At 35.7% G+C, this 13,258-nt stretch overlaps 1 long non-coding RNA gene across 1 annotated transcript; it reads left to right on the top strand.

Moving 5' to 3' along the window:
• The first annotated feature begins 9,579 nt into the window (after window positions 1-9,579).
• Window positions 9,580-12,865, top strand: LOC140498419 (uncharacterized). Its single transcript, XR_011965090.1, has 3 exons — window positions 9,580-9,700; window positions 11,540-11,728; window positions 12,335-12,865. It is a non-coding gene; the product is annotated as an uncharacterized lncRNA (long non-coding RNA).
• The last annotated feature ends 393 nt before the right edge of the window (window positions 12,866-13,258 follow it).

Consider the following 13,258-nt stretch of genomic DNA (forward strand, 5'->3'; position numbering starts at 1 on the left):
TAGCTCTGGTTTGGAGAGGAAAAGGAGTAGAGAGATTGGGCCCAGAACAAAGCTCAAAAAATATCAGTAAGAAGGACGTGAGGCCAGAGGCAATATTCCTCACTCCTCAGGATTAGAGATGATTATAATAATAAGCTGCTAAAGAAATTTTTAAATGAATAGACAAAGAGAAAGAACCCAACCATAGACAGTTATGATGAGAATAGAGAAGACTGGGGTTCATCTTCAGAGAGGGATCCTAAAGCAAAAAATACCTCTTCTGCCCCAAAGACCAACCTCAAATGATGACCTGTCCAAAAAAGTTTATAGAAGAATTCAAAAAAAAGACTTAAAAAATCAAATAAGAGAGATTGAGGAAAAATTTAAAAATAAGAACAATCCAAGAAAAGCAAAAAGATTATGAAAAGAAAGTCAACCAACTGGAAAAGGAGATCTACAATCTTAAGAATAAAAATGACTCCTCAAAAATTGGAAATGGGCAAGGGCAAGCCAGTGAGAGACCAAGAAATAATAAAAATAAAATATAAAGATGAAAAAATAGGTGAGAATGTGAAACATCTTAGAAGAAAAACAACTGATCTAGAGAAGAGATCAAAAAGAGAAAACATGAGAATAATTGAACTACCTGAAAGCTATTATCAGAAAAAGAATCTTGAAACAATAATATAAGAAATAATTAAAGAAGTGTTAGAACAAGAGAGGAAATTAGAAATAGAAAAAATCCACTGATTACCACTTGAAAGAGCTCCTACAAGAAAAATCCATAGGAATATGATAACCAAATTCTAAAAACCCCAGGTTAAGGAGAAAGTATTATAAACAAGAACAAGCACCAATCCAAATATGGCAGAGTCACAATTAGAATTGCACAAGACCTAACTGTAGTTACACTAAAAGACTAGAGATAGTATATATCAAAGAGAAAAAGAACTGAGGTTACAACCAAAAATATCATCCACAGCAAAGTTAAGTATAATCCTGAACAACAACAATGAAAAAGAATGTTCAATGAATTGACAGACTTTCAGGATTTTATTGCAAAAAGACCAGAACTAAATAGAAAATTTGACATACAAGATCCAAGAGAAATATAAGGTAAACATCAAAGATTAATTACAAGGGACTCAAGAAGGACAAATTGTTGACTACATACACAGAGACATACATATACACATACATGCATATATATTTACATATACATATATATATTTATAAATGCCTAAGATTTCATTAGCAACTTGGGTAGTTTGAAAGAAAGAGTGGGATAGAGGTGAACATGGTGTGATTCTAAAAAGCAAAATGATGTAAGAAAAGTAGCGTGATTACCTCTACACAAATGAGATACAAAAGGAAGAACTGATACAGAGGAATTAGATGGGGGAGGAGGGCGGGTAGTTCTGGAACCCTACTCTCATCAGAAATTGGTTAAAGAGGGAATGATACATACATATATAAAAGGGTATAGAAGTTTCCTAAATTCAGAAAAAAATAAGAGAACAAGGTGATAGGGAGGGGAGAAGATAAGGGAGGGATAGAGAAGAGCATAAGGGGAAAATAGAAGGACGTGTAGATTAATGGAAATGGGATAAAGAGGGAACAACATATATACATATAAGAGCATAAAAATCTAAATCCATGAGGAAATATAGGTAAGGGTCAAGGGAAAGGATAAGGAGGATTTTTTTGGGGGTAGCTTAAGGAAAAGAAGTACAAGGAAATGGGTAGAAGTACAGCAAAGGAGTGAAAGGAGGGAGGAGGGATGGGAATAGAATGAGAAGGATAGAGAGGAAAATAAACAGGAGAAAAATATAGAACAAGTATATTAGCTTAGATTAATACAGCATTAGTATAATATATATATTATATATATAATATATATATAATATATTAGTATTATAGCTTAGATTGTAAATGGGATGAATTTACTCATAAAATGAAAACTGATAGCAGATTAAAATTTTGAATTAAATAATGTTACTTTTAGGAAATACTATAAAAATGAGAGATACACACAAACATATAGATCAGGAGTAGAATGTATTATGCAAAAAAGCAGGGATAGTCATCATGATCTCATAAAAAGTTAAAGCTAAAATCAGATTTAGTGAAAAGGGAAATATAAATATAAAAATAAATATAAAAGGAAAAGTAGACTGTGTTAGCCATATTAATTGATAGTGACACCATATAAAATAACTAGATGGTATAAAAAGAGAGTATATCTGTCAAAACAGGCTTGGAACTATATAAATGTAAACACAAAATACCTCATACAAAATTTTATCTAAATAACTGAAGTAATATTTATTGAGCATGGGTAGACACAAAGCTAATAAAATAGAGAAAGTGACTATTTTTATCTAACTAATCTACTTAAGTAAGATCATGCCAACTAAATTACTGAAAGAAGTATCTTACTGAGTGAGATAAAATATTAACAGGATTCATTTGGAAGAGCAGAGGGTTAGGAATTTCAAAGACACCAGGGATAAATGAAGGAATTAGATTCAGTAGATTCAGACCTTAAGAAGAGAGCAGTATAGAAGTGTAAAATGGATAAATCTGATTATTTTAAATTAAAATTTTCATGTATAAATAAGATGTATGTGTCCAAGGGAATGCAGAAAAATTGGGGAGAAAGCTCTCATAGACAATCTCCAAGATAGAATGTGATTGTGTCAGAACATAGTTGTGCTGTAGGAAATGATGAGCTGGTAGATTTTGAAAAATATGGAGACTTGGACTTATAAAGGAAGATGTTATACACCTACAGAAAAACAGATGATAAGTGGAAATAAGCATAATATGACCTTACATATATGTGTTTGAGTGTATATGGGTTTATATGTATACGTTTATGGATATCTATGTCCACATATGTGTGTATATATAGTATATACACATATACTATATATACACACATATTGTGTGTGTGTGTGTGTGTGTGTGTGTCCAAACTTAATTGTAGCCTTCTGGGGATGGGAGGGAGAAAGGTGAAAAAATAAAGTTAAAAGTGCATAGCAGAGGACAAAAGAAAACATACAAGGAAGCATAGAAAATGTATTTATTTTCTGTAGAAATATCAATTACATTAAATTATATATGGACATCTAAGAAAAAATTTCTTGAATTCATCACTTTTGTGCATTCCTACTGCACCACCTCTTAACCACAAAGTGATCTTGGTAAGCTTCAAAAAATGAACTCTGGGAAAGCCATATGAAATGTTCCTTCAAGTCAGATTTTAAAAGGAAATCCATTTGAAGACAGAGGTTAAGAACACCTCTTATCCCTTAATAGTGTGAGAGTTTGGCAAAATGTGTGACTTGCTTGGAAGTACACAGGGAGTGAGTGTGGATTAGGGCAGAGCTGATGAAGAGCTTATCTAAGATATTTCTGTGGGAAAAGAGAAAGAAGCATGATCCATAGCTTTTCATTTTAATTAATTATTCTTGCTAAATAAGTGCTGAACTCATTTGTGTCTATGCCATTGAATTAGTATTATTAGCATTAACTAATTTGTGACACCCTGGGGGCAGAACCTGAACCGTCTTGCCCTACTTCTAACTCTAACAGCTCTTCCCTCTTCTCTTTCTCCCTTCAAAAACAACTTTAATTTCACTAAAAATTATGTTAAAATATAAAGCAAAGCTAGTTTAAAGTACTTAAATTAGAGGAAGATGGTAGAACATTACGAGCATACCGAGGAAGAAAGCCAAAATAACAAGGAAAGACAGTGGGAAAAAAACAGCCCGAAAATAAGTTCAATGTGAGAACCAGTTTAGCCAGATTCCCTCAAGATTATAGATGAAACTGTAAGGAAGACAATAAATTAACCTTAAATAGATTTGATTTGCCAGAATTTCAATAGTTATTTTTTTTTTACCAGGAACGACCATGAAACCATATCAAAACCAAGGGTTACAAAGAGTAGTGCAGACACACGGCTGCTTACAACTATATTATCTAATCATGTATATTGTGCCAAATATATTATTATGTCAAATAACTATTCTTTCATTTAAGATATAGTAAGACATAATTTCAATATTGGTGTGCATAAGAATCCTTAGTTATAAAACCTAGCTTTTGAGAATATAGATAGAAAGACTTGCATGCTGCATAATGGCTGAGTCAGGATGGAGAACCAAGGAAAAAGTCAAGTCAAATCGAGCAAAAAACAAAAAACAAAAAAACAAGACCCATTAAGTCCCTTCTATGTACTAGGCACTGTTCTAAGCATTAAGGATATAACGCAATTGTGGGGCCTTAACACCAACAGGAGCGCTGACCACAGAGTAGAGCAGGGATGCAGATAGAGTCTCCCTTCTAATTTGAAGACTTTAGTGGAATATTGGGGGCATTAAGATCAGACCAAAGGGGATCCTACAGTTTTGTCACTCAGAACATGAAGAGTTTTCCAGCAAGCTGACAGGGGCTGAGTCCAACAGCAGTGCACTGACTAAGGAAAAGCCCACAATTATGTTTATGAAACCTAATGCCAGCTCAGGAACTTACAAAGCTCAGAGCAGGAGGGCAGCACTCAGATTGTACCCTAGATTAGATTGCTTTGGAAGCTCTGAAAGCTTGCAGGTCCCTGAGACCCTGAAAGAATGCAATATTCAATTGCTTTTGAAAGTAGCAGCAGCACCCACAGCAACTTAAAACAGAACCAAGCATGGCCTAGTCACTCCCTTTTAGAAGTGTGAAGATCCTGGACCTAAACGAAGTCCAAAGTCTGGAAGTAGACTAGAGAAGTCCACAAACAAAAGTTAATCCAACAATAATAGGGGTGCTGTAATAATGACAGGGATGTTCAAGACACAAAGACAGAAGGAGAGAATGAATCCAAAATATCTATAAGCAAAAACAGCTTGTGCACAAATTCAACTAGAATTTCTACAAGAGAGTAAGCAAGAGTCTTTTTTATTTTGGTAATTAAAAATGATTTTTATAAATGAATTGAGAGTACTTGAGAAAAGAACTGGAAAAATCAATTGGAATCCTAGGGCAAAAAGTTTAAAAAGAGCTAAGAGTTTTGGAAGAAAGAATTGGGGAAAAAATAGCAACTTAGCAGTAGAAGTTGCATCAGTAAGCACCCCAAATATGCAGGGGGACCTGCTGCCACAGGTTCTTAGATATGCATTCATAAAAGGAGAGGCAACTTTGGAGGGATTAACAATCACTTTAATCAAGCACATGTATCATTGCTTTAACCAAGCACATATATCATTCACCCAGTTCAGGGGAGTCAGCACTTTGAACTTCAAAAAAAATACAGAGAAATCAAAGATCGACAGACATGGCTTCCACTGCCTGACCATCAATAGACAGGTCCAACTGTCTGACCATAGTTACCAGAGAGAGAAGCTCCGACATCTGGGTTTTCCAAGTCAGGGAGTACTTGGAAGCTTCCCAAAGTCTTCCTCTGGCCAAACAAACACTTCCAATAAGCCCCAAAGTAAAATCTCATCTCAGAGTATTTTTATCTTTTTCAGAGGCAGAGGGCGTCACAACCCTTGAGAACCAGTGGCTCATTAAAAAAAGGCTTGGGCCTTCCCACAAATCCTCCCTAATCAAACTCCCCTTAGTAGGCCAGTCCATTTATGGGTGGAGAAGTTCTCTAATCACATTAAAATGATTAACAATACAAATACATAGGCTGTTTCTAGTTAAGGAAACTCTTGTAAAGATTCTTAATTGATAAGACAAGATTCAGTCAGAGGCACCTGATTAAACTAAAACAAAAAAAGCAAAAGATCCTATTTTGCTTGCCATCACAGAGGTACAAAACCTTGCCCAAGCACTAGACTCCTTAACATTAAACAGACCAAATAGAAGTTAATGATTGCCTTCGATGACTAGGAATATTAAGACAAAAGTCAGAAGAAAAAAACAGAAGAAAGTGCAAGGTATCTCCTAGCAAAACAACTGTCCTGAAAAGCAGATCAAGGAAAAATACTTCAAGAATCGTTGGACAATCTAAAGGCCATGACCCTCCCACCCCTCCCAAATCTACACTATAATTCAAGAAATTATAAAAGAAAGCTTCTCCGATCTCTAACATAAAAACTTCCAGGAACATGATTGATAAAAATAAGAGCTTCCAAGTCAGATAAAAAGTACTTCAAGAAGTCAGAAAGAAATAATTTAAATATTGAGGGGCAACATTTAGTATCATATAAGACTTACCAGCCACTACCACAAATGAGCAGAGAACCTAGAAAACAATATTTCAGAAGATCAAAAAATAATAAGCTTACAACCAAGAATAACTTATTCATAAAAACTGACTATTTTCTTGCAGGGGGAAATGGGTCTTTAATAAATTAGAGGGCTTCTGATCATTACTAATGAAAAGATCAAAACTGCATAGAAAATTTGAAATACAAGCATAGGAGTGGAGAAAAATTAAAGAAGCAAATATGAATGAACAATCATGTGGGACAACAATGAATTGCTTATATTCTAATATGTGTGTGTATAATAAACGTATATATATATATATATATATATATATATATATATATATATATATATATATATATATATATATATATATATATATATATATGCATATTATATATACCACTCTATCCTCTAGCAAAATTGGACTTTTCCCTATGTCCTGGGCATGAGGCTCTTTTGTGCCTCCATTCCTTAGTTCATTTTTCCTGTGGCCAGAATATCCTTCCCCACCCCACCTCACCCCCCCTCTCCCTCTGCTTTTATCTATAAAATTTATACAAGAACTACCTTCCCGTTCTTCCCCCCACTCCCTACCCATCTATGAGAAAGAAGAAAAATAAATCCCCTTACACACATGTACAGTCAATCAAAACAAATTTCTACATTTGCTGTTATCAAAAAAAATTGTCTCATTCTGCATTCTAAGAATAAGAAGTAGGTAGCACATTTCATTATCAGTCCTCTGGAATCCTGGTTGGTCATCACACTAAAAAGAGTCCAGCTTACTAGTATGCTATCACATTTATATTCTGTAACTTGTTCATTGATTCCTCAATTTATGGAAACCCTTTCAGACTTCCATTCTTTGTCATCTCAACAAGAGCTATAAATATTTTTGTACATTCTCAGAATGTGTTTTGCTTAGGACTGATCCCTACCTTAACCTACCCTGTCCCCTTCTCACCTTTCCCTTCCATTTCACTGTTGAACTAACTTATTTCTGTACCCATCTGTCTATGTATTCTTCCTTCCTTTGTCCAGTTCAGATGACAGCGAGGTTTAAGTATCAGTCAATCTCTTCTCCCCCTCCTCCTTGCTTGTATATTTGCCTTTTGGGGCACCCTCATTTTGTTAGATAAGTTTCCTTAGCCTTCCTTTTTCTCTCCCTTTCAGTGTATGATTCTTACCATCTTTTCATTCTTTCATTAAGATCATCAAGACATGATAGAACTACTCCCAAGCTTTGTCTAATTTAACTCCCTCTATGAATCTTTAAGACAGTAAGCACCAGAGTGAGCACAAGTATCAGTTCCCTATATTTGGATGTAAGCAACTTATTCTTGTTTTGTCCTTCATCATTGTTCATTTGTGTTTGTCTTTTTTTAATTTATCTTTTTAATGTTCTACAATCACTACCATAAAACTTAGATTTCCCACCACCACCACCTCCCCACTCCCTCCCCAAGATGGCACACAATTCTATATAGGATCTACATATATTTTCTTACTGAATACAATTTCACTATAGTTATGCTGTGTAGATGAACTAAAATAAATGGAAGAAATCATATAACAAATCAAAACATAATACACACACACATACACACACATACACACACACAAACATGATCTGCTACATTCTGCGAATGAATTCCATAGTTCTTTCTCTGAGTGTGGAAGGCATGCCTTAGAAGACCATTGGGAATTTTTTTTTTAAGTTCTTGCGTTGTTACAAAGGTCCAAGTCTACCAGAAAAAGCTCTTGCACACTGTGGTCTTTGCTGTGCACAAAGTTCTCCTGGTTCTGCTCTTTTCGCTCAGCATCAGATCATATAAATCCTTCCAGGCCTCTCTGAAGTCTTCTTGTTCATCATTTCTTATGGCACAATAGTACTCTATTACATTCATATACCATAATATATTCAGCCATTCCCCAATTGAAGGGCATCCCCTTGATTTCCAGTTTTTGGCAACTACAAAGAGTGCTACTATAAATATTTTTGTACATATGGGACCCTTTCCCATTTTTATGATCTCTTGGGAATACAGTCCTAAAAGCAATATTGCTGGGTCAAAGGGTATGCACATTTTTGTAGCCCTTTGGGCATAGTTCCAAACTGCTCTCCAGAGTGGTTGGATGAGCTCACAGCTCCACCAACAATGGATTAGTGTTCCAACTCTCCCACATCCCCTCCAATATTTGTCATTTTCCTGTTCTGTCATGTTTGCCAATCTTATAGGTGTGATGTGGTACCTCAGAGTTGTTTTGATTTGCATCTCTCTAATCAAAAGTGATTTAGAGTATTTTTTCATATGATTATAGATATCTTTAATTTCTTCCTCTGAAAATTTCCTATTCACATCCTTTGACCATTTATCAACTTGTATGCCTTTTTATGTTGCTCTTTACTCCTGAGTTTGAACTTCAAAATTTCTCCACAACTTTGGACTTTTCATTAGGAATACTTGGAAACTCTAAAGGTTCACTTTCCCCACTGTAACATTATATTCATTTTTACTGGGTAAGATAGTCTTGGCTGTAAGTTCATATTTTTGCTTTCTGAAATATCAGAGTTCCAAGTTTTCTACTTCTGTATAGTCATGGCTGTTAAATTATATATGAGACTGACTATGACTCCTTGGTATTTGAATTGTTTCTGACAATTGCACAATTTTTTTTAAGCTAGAAACTCTGGATTTTGGCATGATGTTCCACAGAGTTTTCATTTTGGAGTTTCTTTCAGGAGGGTATTTGTGGATTTTTCTTATTTCCATTTTGGATTTTAGGCCTAAGAGATCTGGATAGTTTTCTTTTGACATTTTTTGAAATAGGATATCTAGGTTCTTTGGGGGCTGGGGGTCATAACATTTATATAGTCCAATGATTTTTAAATTGTTTATGCTAAATCTGTTTTCAAAGTCATTTATTTGTGCCATGAGATACTTTACATTTTCTTCTTTTTTTTCAGTCTTTTGACTTTGTTTTAATATTTTTTGTTGCCTCATAAAGTCATTGGCTTCTATTTGGTCTATTCAAATTTGCAGTGTTTGTTGCTTGGGGGATATATTTTATTTCTCGTGACAAGCTATAAATTCCCTTTTCAATTAATTCTTCCTTAGCTGTCATTTCTTTTCCATTTCTTCCTCATTTTATTTGTAAAAAAATTTTAAAACTTTTTAAAAATTATTCTTGCCTTATCACTTCCAGAAATTCTAGTTGTTTGTGCCAAAGTTGTCTTTTTACTCAGGCAATGCTTGCAGATGTTTTCAAGTCCTTCTCTTCTGAGTTTGTGTCTTGGGCTTCCCTGACACAACAATACCTCATTATGATGGAGTTCTTTTTTTTGTTGTTGTTGCCTTGACTTCTTGACTTCACACATGATGTTGGATAGCAGGTCTCATCTGGTCCTGTTGCTGCTTTTACTAGTGCATTGTGTTAGGTTTTTCCAGTATCTCAGGGATAGGCTGGGGACCTGCAAGCTTTCAGTATTCTGATTCAGATATGATCCAGGGTAAATTCTGATTGATGTTCCCCTTGTCTGAGGTCTGGAAATTCCTAAGCTGGGTTTTGGTCTCTGCATTGGTCAGCTGGTGAGCTGCTAGTCAGTGGCAGAATTGTAGGCTCCCCTTTGGTCTGAAATTCCTGCCCTGATCATTCCTCTGCAGGCTAAGTCAGATATTGAACTTGAGACCGAGCTTTGCATATGAAGTCTGAGCCATACTACTACTGCTGTTGCTGTTCTCTTGTGAAATTCTTCCTTTGTCTGTATGCTACCCAGGGTTTCCCCAAACAATAATGACCTTGCCATGTATGGGTACCCTTATATGCCCTAGACCTGTGACTTGGGACTGGACAGTGGGAGACAGAGCTGCTATATGGCACCCGTCCCCATCACAGTGATCACTTGTTGGTCTAAGACCTCTTGCCCTCTGGCCTCTCAGTAGACACTGGAATACTCCATGCCCCTAATTGGACTCCATCTTCAGTACTCATAGACCTTCCTGTCTATCTCCCTAAGCCAATTTGGATTGGACAAAGGTCCTTTTCCTGGATTTTTTCACCAGGATTTAGTCTGGTATAATTTCAAGATCTATTAGGAGGAGTTTGTGTAGAAGAGCTCTTTGCACTGTTTCCTATGACTGTCTCATCTTGGCTCATGATATCAATATAATTAGTTTCTTCTATAATCCTCTGCAATTTGTTTTGTATATTTAAAAACATTATTATGAGAAGGGGTTTAGCAGCTTCTCTAGATAGTTAAAGAGTCCTGTGACTCAAAAGGATTAAGATCTTTGGTCTAATGGAAAGGAGACAAGATTTTCTCTGTTTATCCCCAGAGGGTAGAGGTAGGAGCAATGGATAGAAGGTATTAAAAAACAGACTCAGACTTGATGTAAAGGGAAAAAACTTCTTAACCATGAAAACTCTTTCTTAGTGTGATGGGATTCCTCTGGAGGGAGAATGGGGTACTCTCTCAGGGTTAGCCCTCAAGTCATTATTGGATGATGCCTTATTGAAGATGTGTATGCACAGTTACTCATTGGGGGTACAAGTTGGCCTCTGAGTCTCCTGTCAGCTCATATCATAGATCAGAGGAAGAAATAGAGGAAGGAATAAACTTTTATATAGTGCCTACTATGTGTCAGTCAATATGCTAAGTGCTTTATAAATATCTCATTCAAATTGATTTCATCTTCACAATACCTCTGCAAGGTACATATTGTTATTATCCCCTTTTACAATCAAGAAAACTGAGTCAAATAGAGGTTAAGGGACTTGCCCAGAATCACATAGATGGTAAGTATCTGAGGCCAGATTCGAGCTCAAATCTTTCTGATTCCAGGTCCAGTATGCCATCTAGCTGCTTGGTTCCATAGCTTGGGTTCTTAGTCTGTGGTCCATAAGTTAAAAATAACGTATGACCTCAGAAGTTATACTTTAGATAGAAACATTATCAATGTTTATGACTGAAATTTATAATCAGATCTTTTTCCAAAAATGGAACTTAACAAACCCAATATTTCCTCTAGGAAATTTAAGTTTGCCTCAAGATATTAAAAATTGCATTTATTATTTGCTTATAATTATAGTTAACATTTGTGTAGTCTAAGGTATATTTAAAAGCATTTTATATATCAAAAACTTGCTTTTTGACAACCATGTTTAAACATAACCAATTTCCTTTATAATACCATTTGTTTTATTTTATGCATTTTAAAGCTTCTGTTCTCAAGAGGAGTCAATAGATTTTACCAGACTGGTGAAGAGGTCTGTGAAACAAAGGTTAAAATACCCTGCTATGTGTTTTGTGATTCTTATGTTTCATTCCTTATTTCCTTGTTGTTCCTAGATTTCTGAAATCTTTAGAATACTTAAGGACGATGTGTTCCTTTCAGTGCAAGAGTCAAGGGGGAGGATCTCTGGGAAGTCATTCTCTCCCTCAAAGGATTAAGGAGAGAAAGAATCTCTAGTGGAAAGCAGTTGGTGCTAGCAATCAAAACAGGAAGAGGCAGACTAATCCAGAAGAAATGAAAGAAAAGTTAAGACCTGGGATATAGTCCAAGTCTGAGAAGAATCTCCAGGGAATTTCCAAGAGCAAAAGCACTCAACTCATCACAGCTCTTCAACTGCCTTGCCATCCCTATTCCCCATGTTTCAGCCCTCTGTCCCTATATTCTCCAAAGCCTTATGGGAACAACTCTCTGGGGTTGCAGGAAATGAATAACCATGACCTCGGTCCTTATGTCTATTATCATACAAGGTTGTAGACAATAATTCTTAAAGTAAGCCACTGTGAAGTGATCCTATGATTGTTAATGGCAACACAGATGCATCAGTGGTTGATTTAAAAAAAAAACTGTTAATGATGTCACACTTCCCTTTATATATTGATTTGTTAAATTCCATTGGAATTCCATTCCATTCCATATCTAAGCCTTCATTCTCGTTTGAAAATATGAAATGTGGAAGCAACTTATAAGGCACTTGAAAATGAGACAAATTAATATATTTTAAAAATCATTTGAAAATGCCCTGTGTTACTCAAGGAGTCCAATTAATCTCATCCTTAATATATAGTGTCTACTTTTTCTATTTTTGACAATTCAAGACTTCATTATTTCTCCTTTTTTCTGTTCTGTTCTAGGATCAATGTTTTAAAGCAACAGGATAATAAACATCAGAAAAAAATCATCAGTTCAATTATTTGTAAGGTATTAAAAAACCCCAGCAACGACAGCAGCGCTTATGGACAGATTCCACTGATGAAGTGAACCTGACAGTGGGCTCGCAGATAGCTGGGCGACCATTGGTAGCAAACATTCCTTTTTTCTCATGGCTCTTTTTGATGCCTGGATCAGACTCTCTCTTGGACCAGAGACTATAACACCTCTTCTGGAACTGGTTCCAATTGATGATGAGCTACATCTGGCCTGTGAAATGAAAACAGCAAAACCTTTGATTGAGTCCAAGTAAAGTGGATCTATATCATCTGCTCAGTCAACTTTTGCCAAGATGAATGATGCTGTTGTCACTTGTTCTCTAATCTCAGAGGTGGATTTCCCCCTTTTTTAAACAAATTGTTTCCATGTATACAAGTGATGTAAAAATTCCACTCCTGTGTGTGAGACTGGGTTTTGGCACTTTTACATATTTGGAAACAAGAACCTTAAAATAATCCTGTTTGAGTCTTTTTTTTTTTTACTTTCTTAGCTTTTTGCCATTTAAACCTTTATCAAGTCACTTGAGGGGCTATGCTCTAATGTACCAGTAGAAACAATTGGGGAATTTAGAGAGGTAGCTTGGGGAAAGGAAAGGAGTACTGGACTTAGAGCTAGAGGATATGAGATTGAGCCCTGGCTCATTCAGTCATACAACCTTGGGTAAGCCTCAGCTCCTCTGAGGGGCTGTTTTCTCATACGCAAAAGGATGATAAATCAATTGCACCACCATCATCACAGGCTATTGTAGGGGGTAAAGAAGACAAATATGGGTGACATCCAGTACCAAAGAAAGCTATCCTTAGAAAATCCCTTAATCTCTTCAGGTTTAAAGATGTCATAGAGGTCAT

Source organism: Notamacropus eugenii, chromosome 4, assembly GCF_028372415.1.
Source record: "Notamacropus eugenii isolate mMacEug1 chromosome 4, mMacEug1.pri_v2, whole genome shotgun sequence".
Lineage (NCBI taxonomy): Eukaryota > Metazoa > Chordata > Mammalia > Diprotodontia > Macropodidae > Notamacropus > Notamacropus eugenii.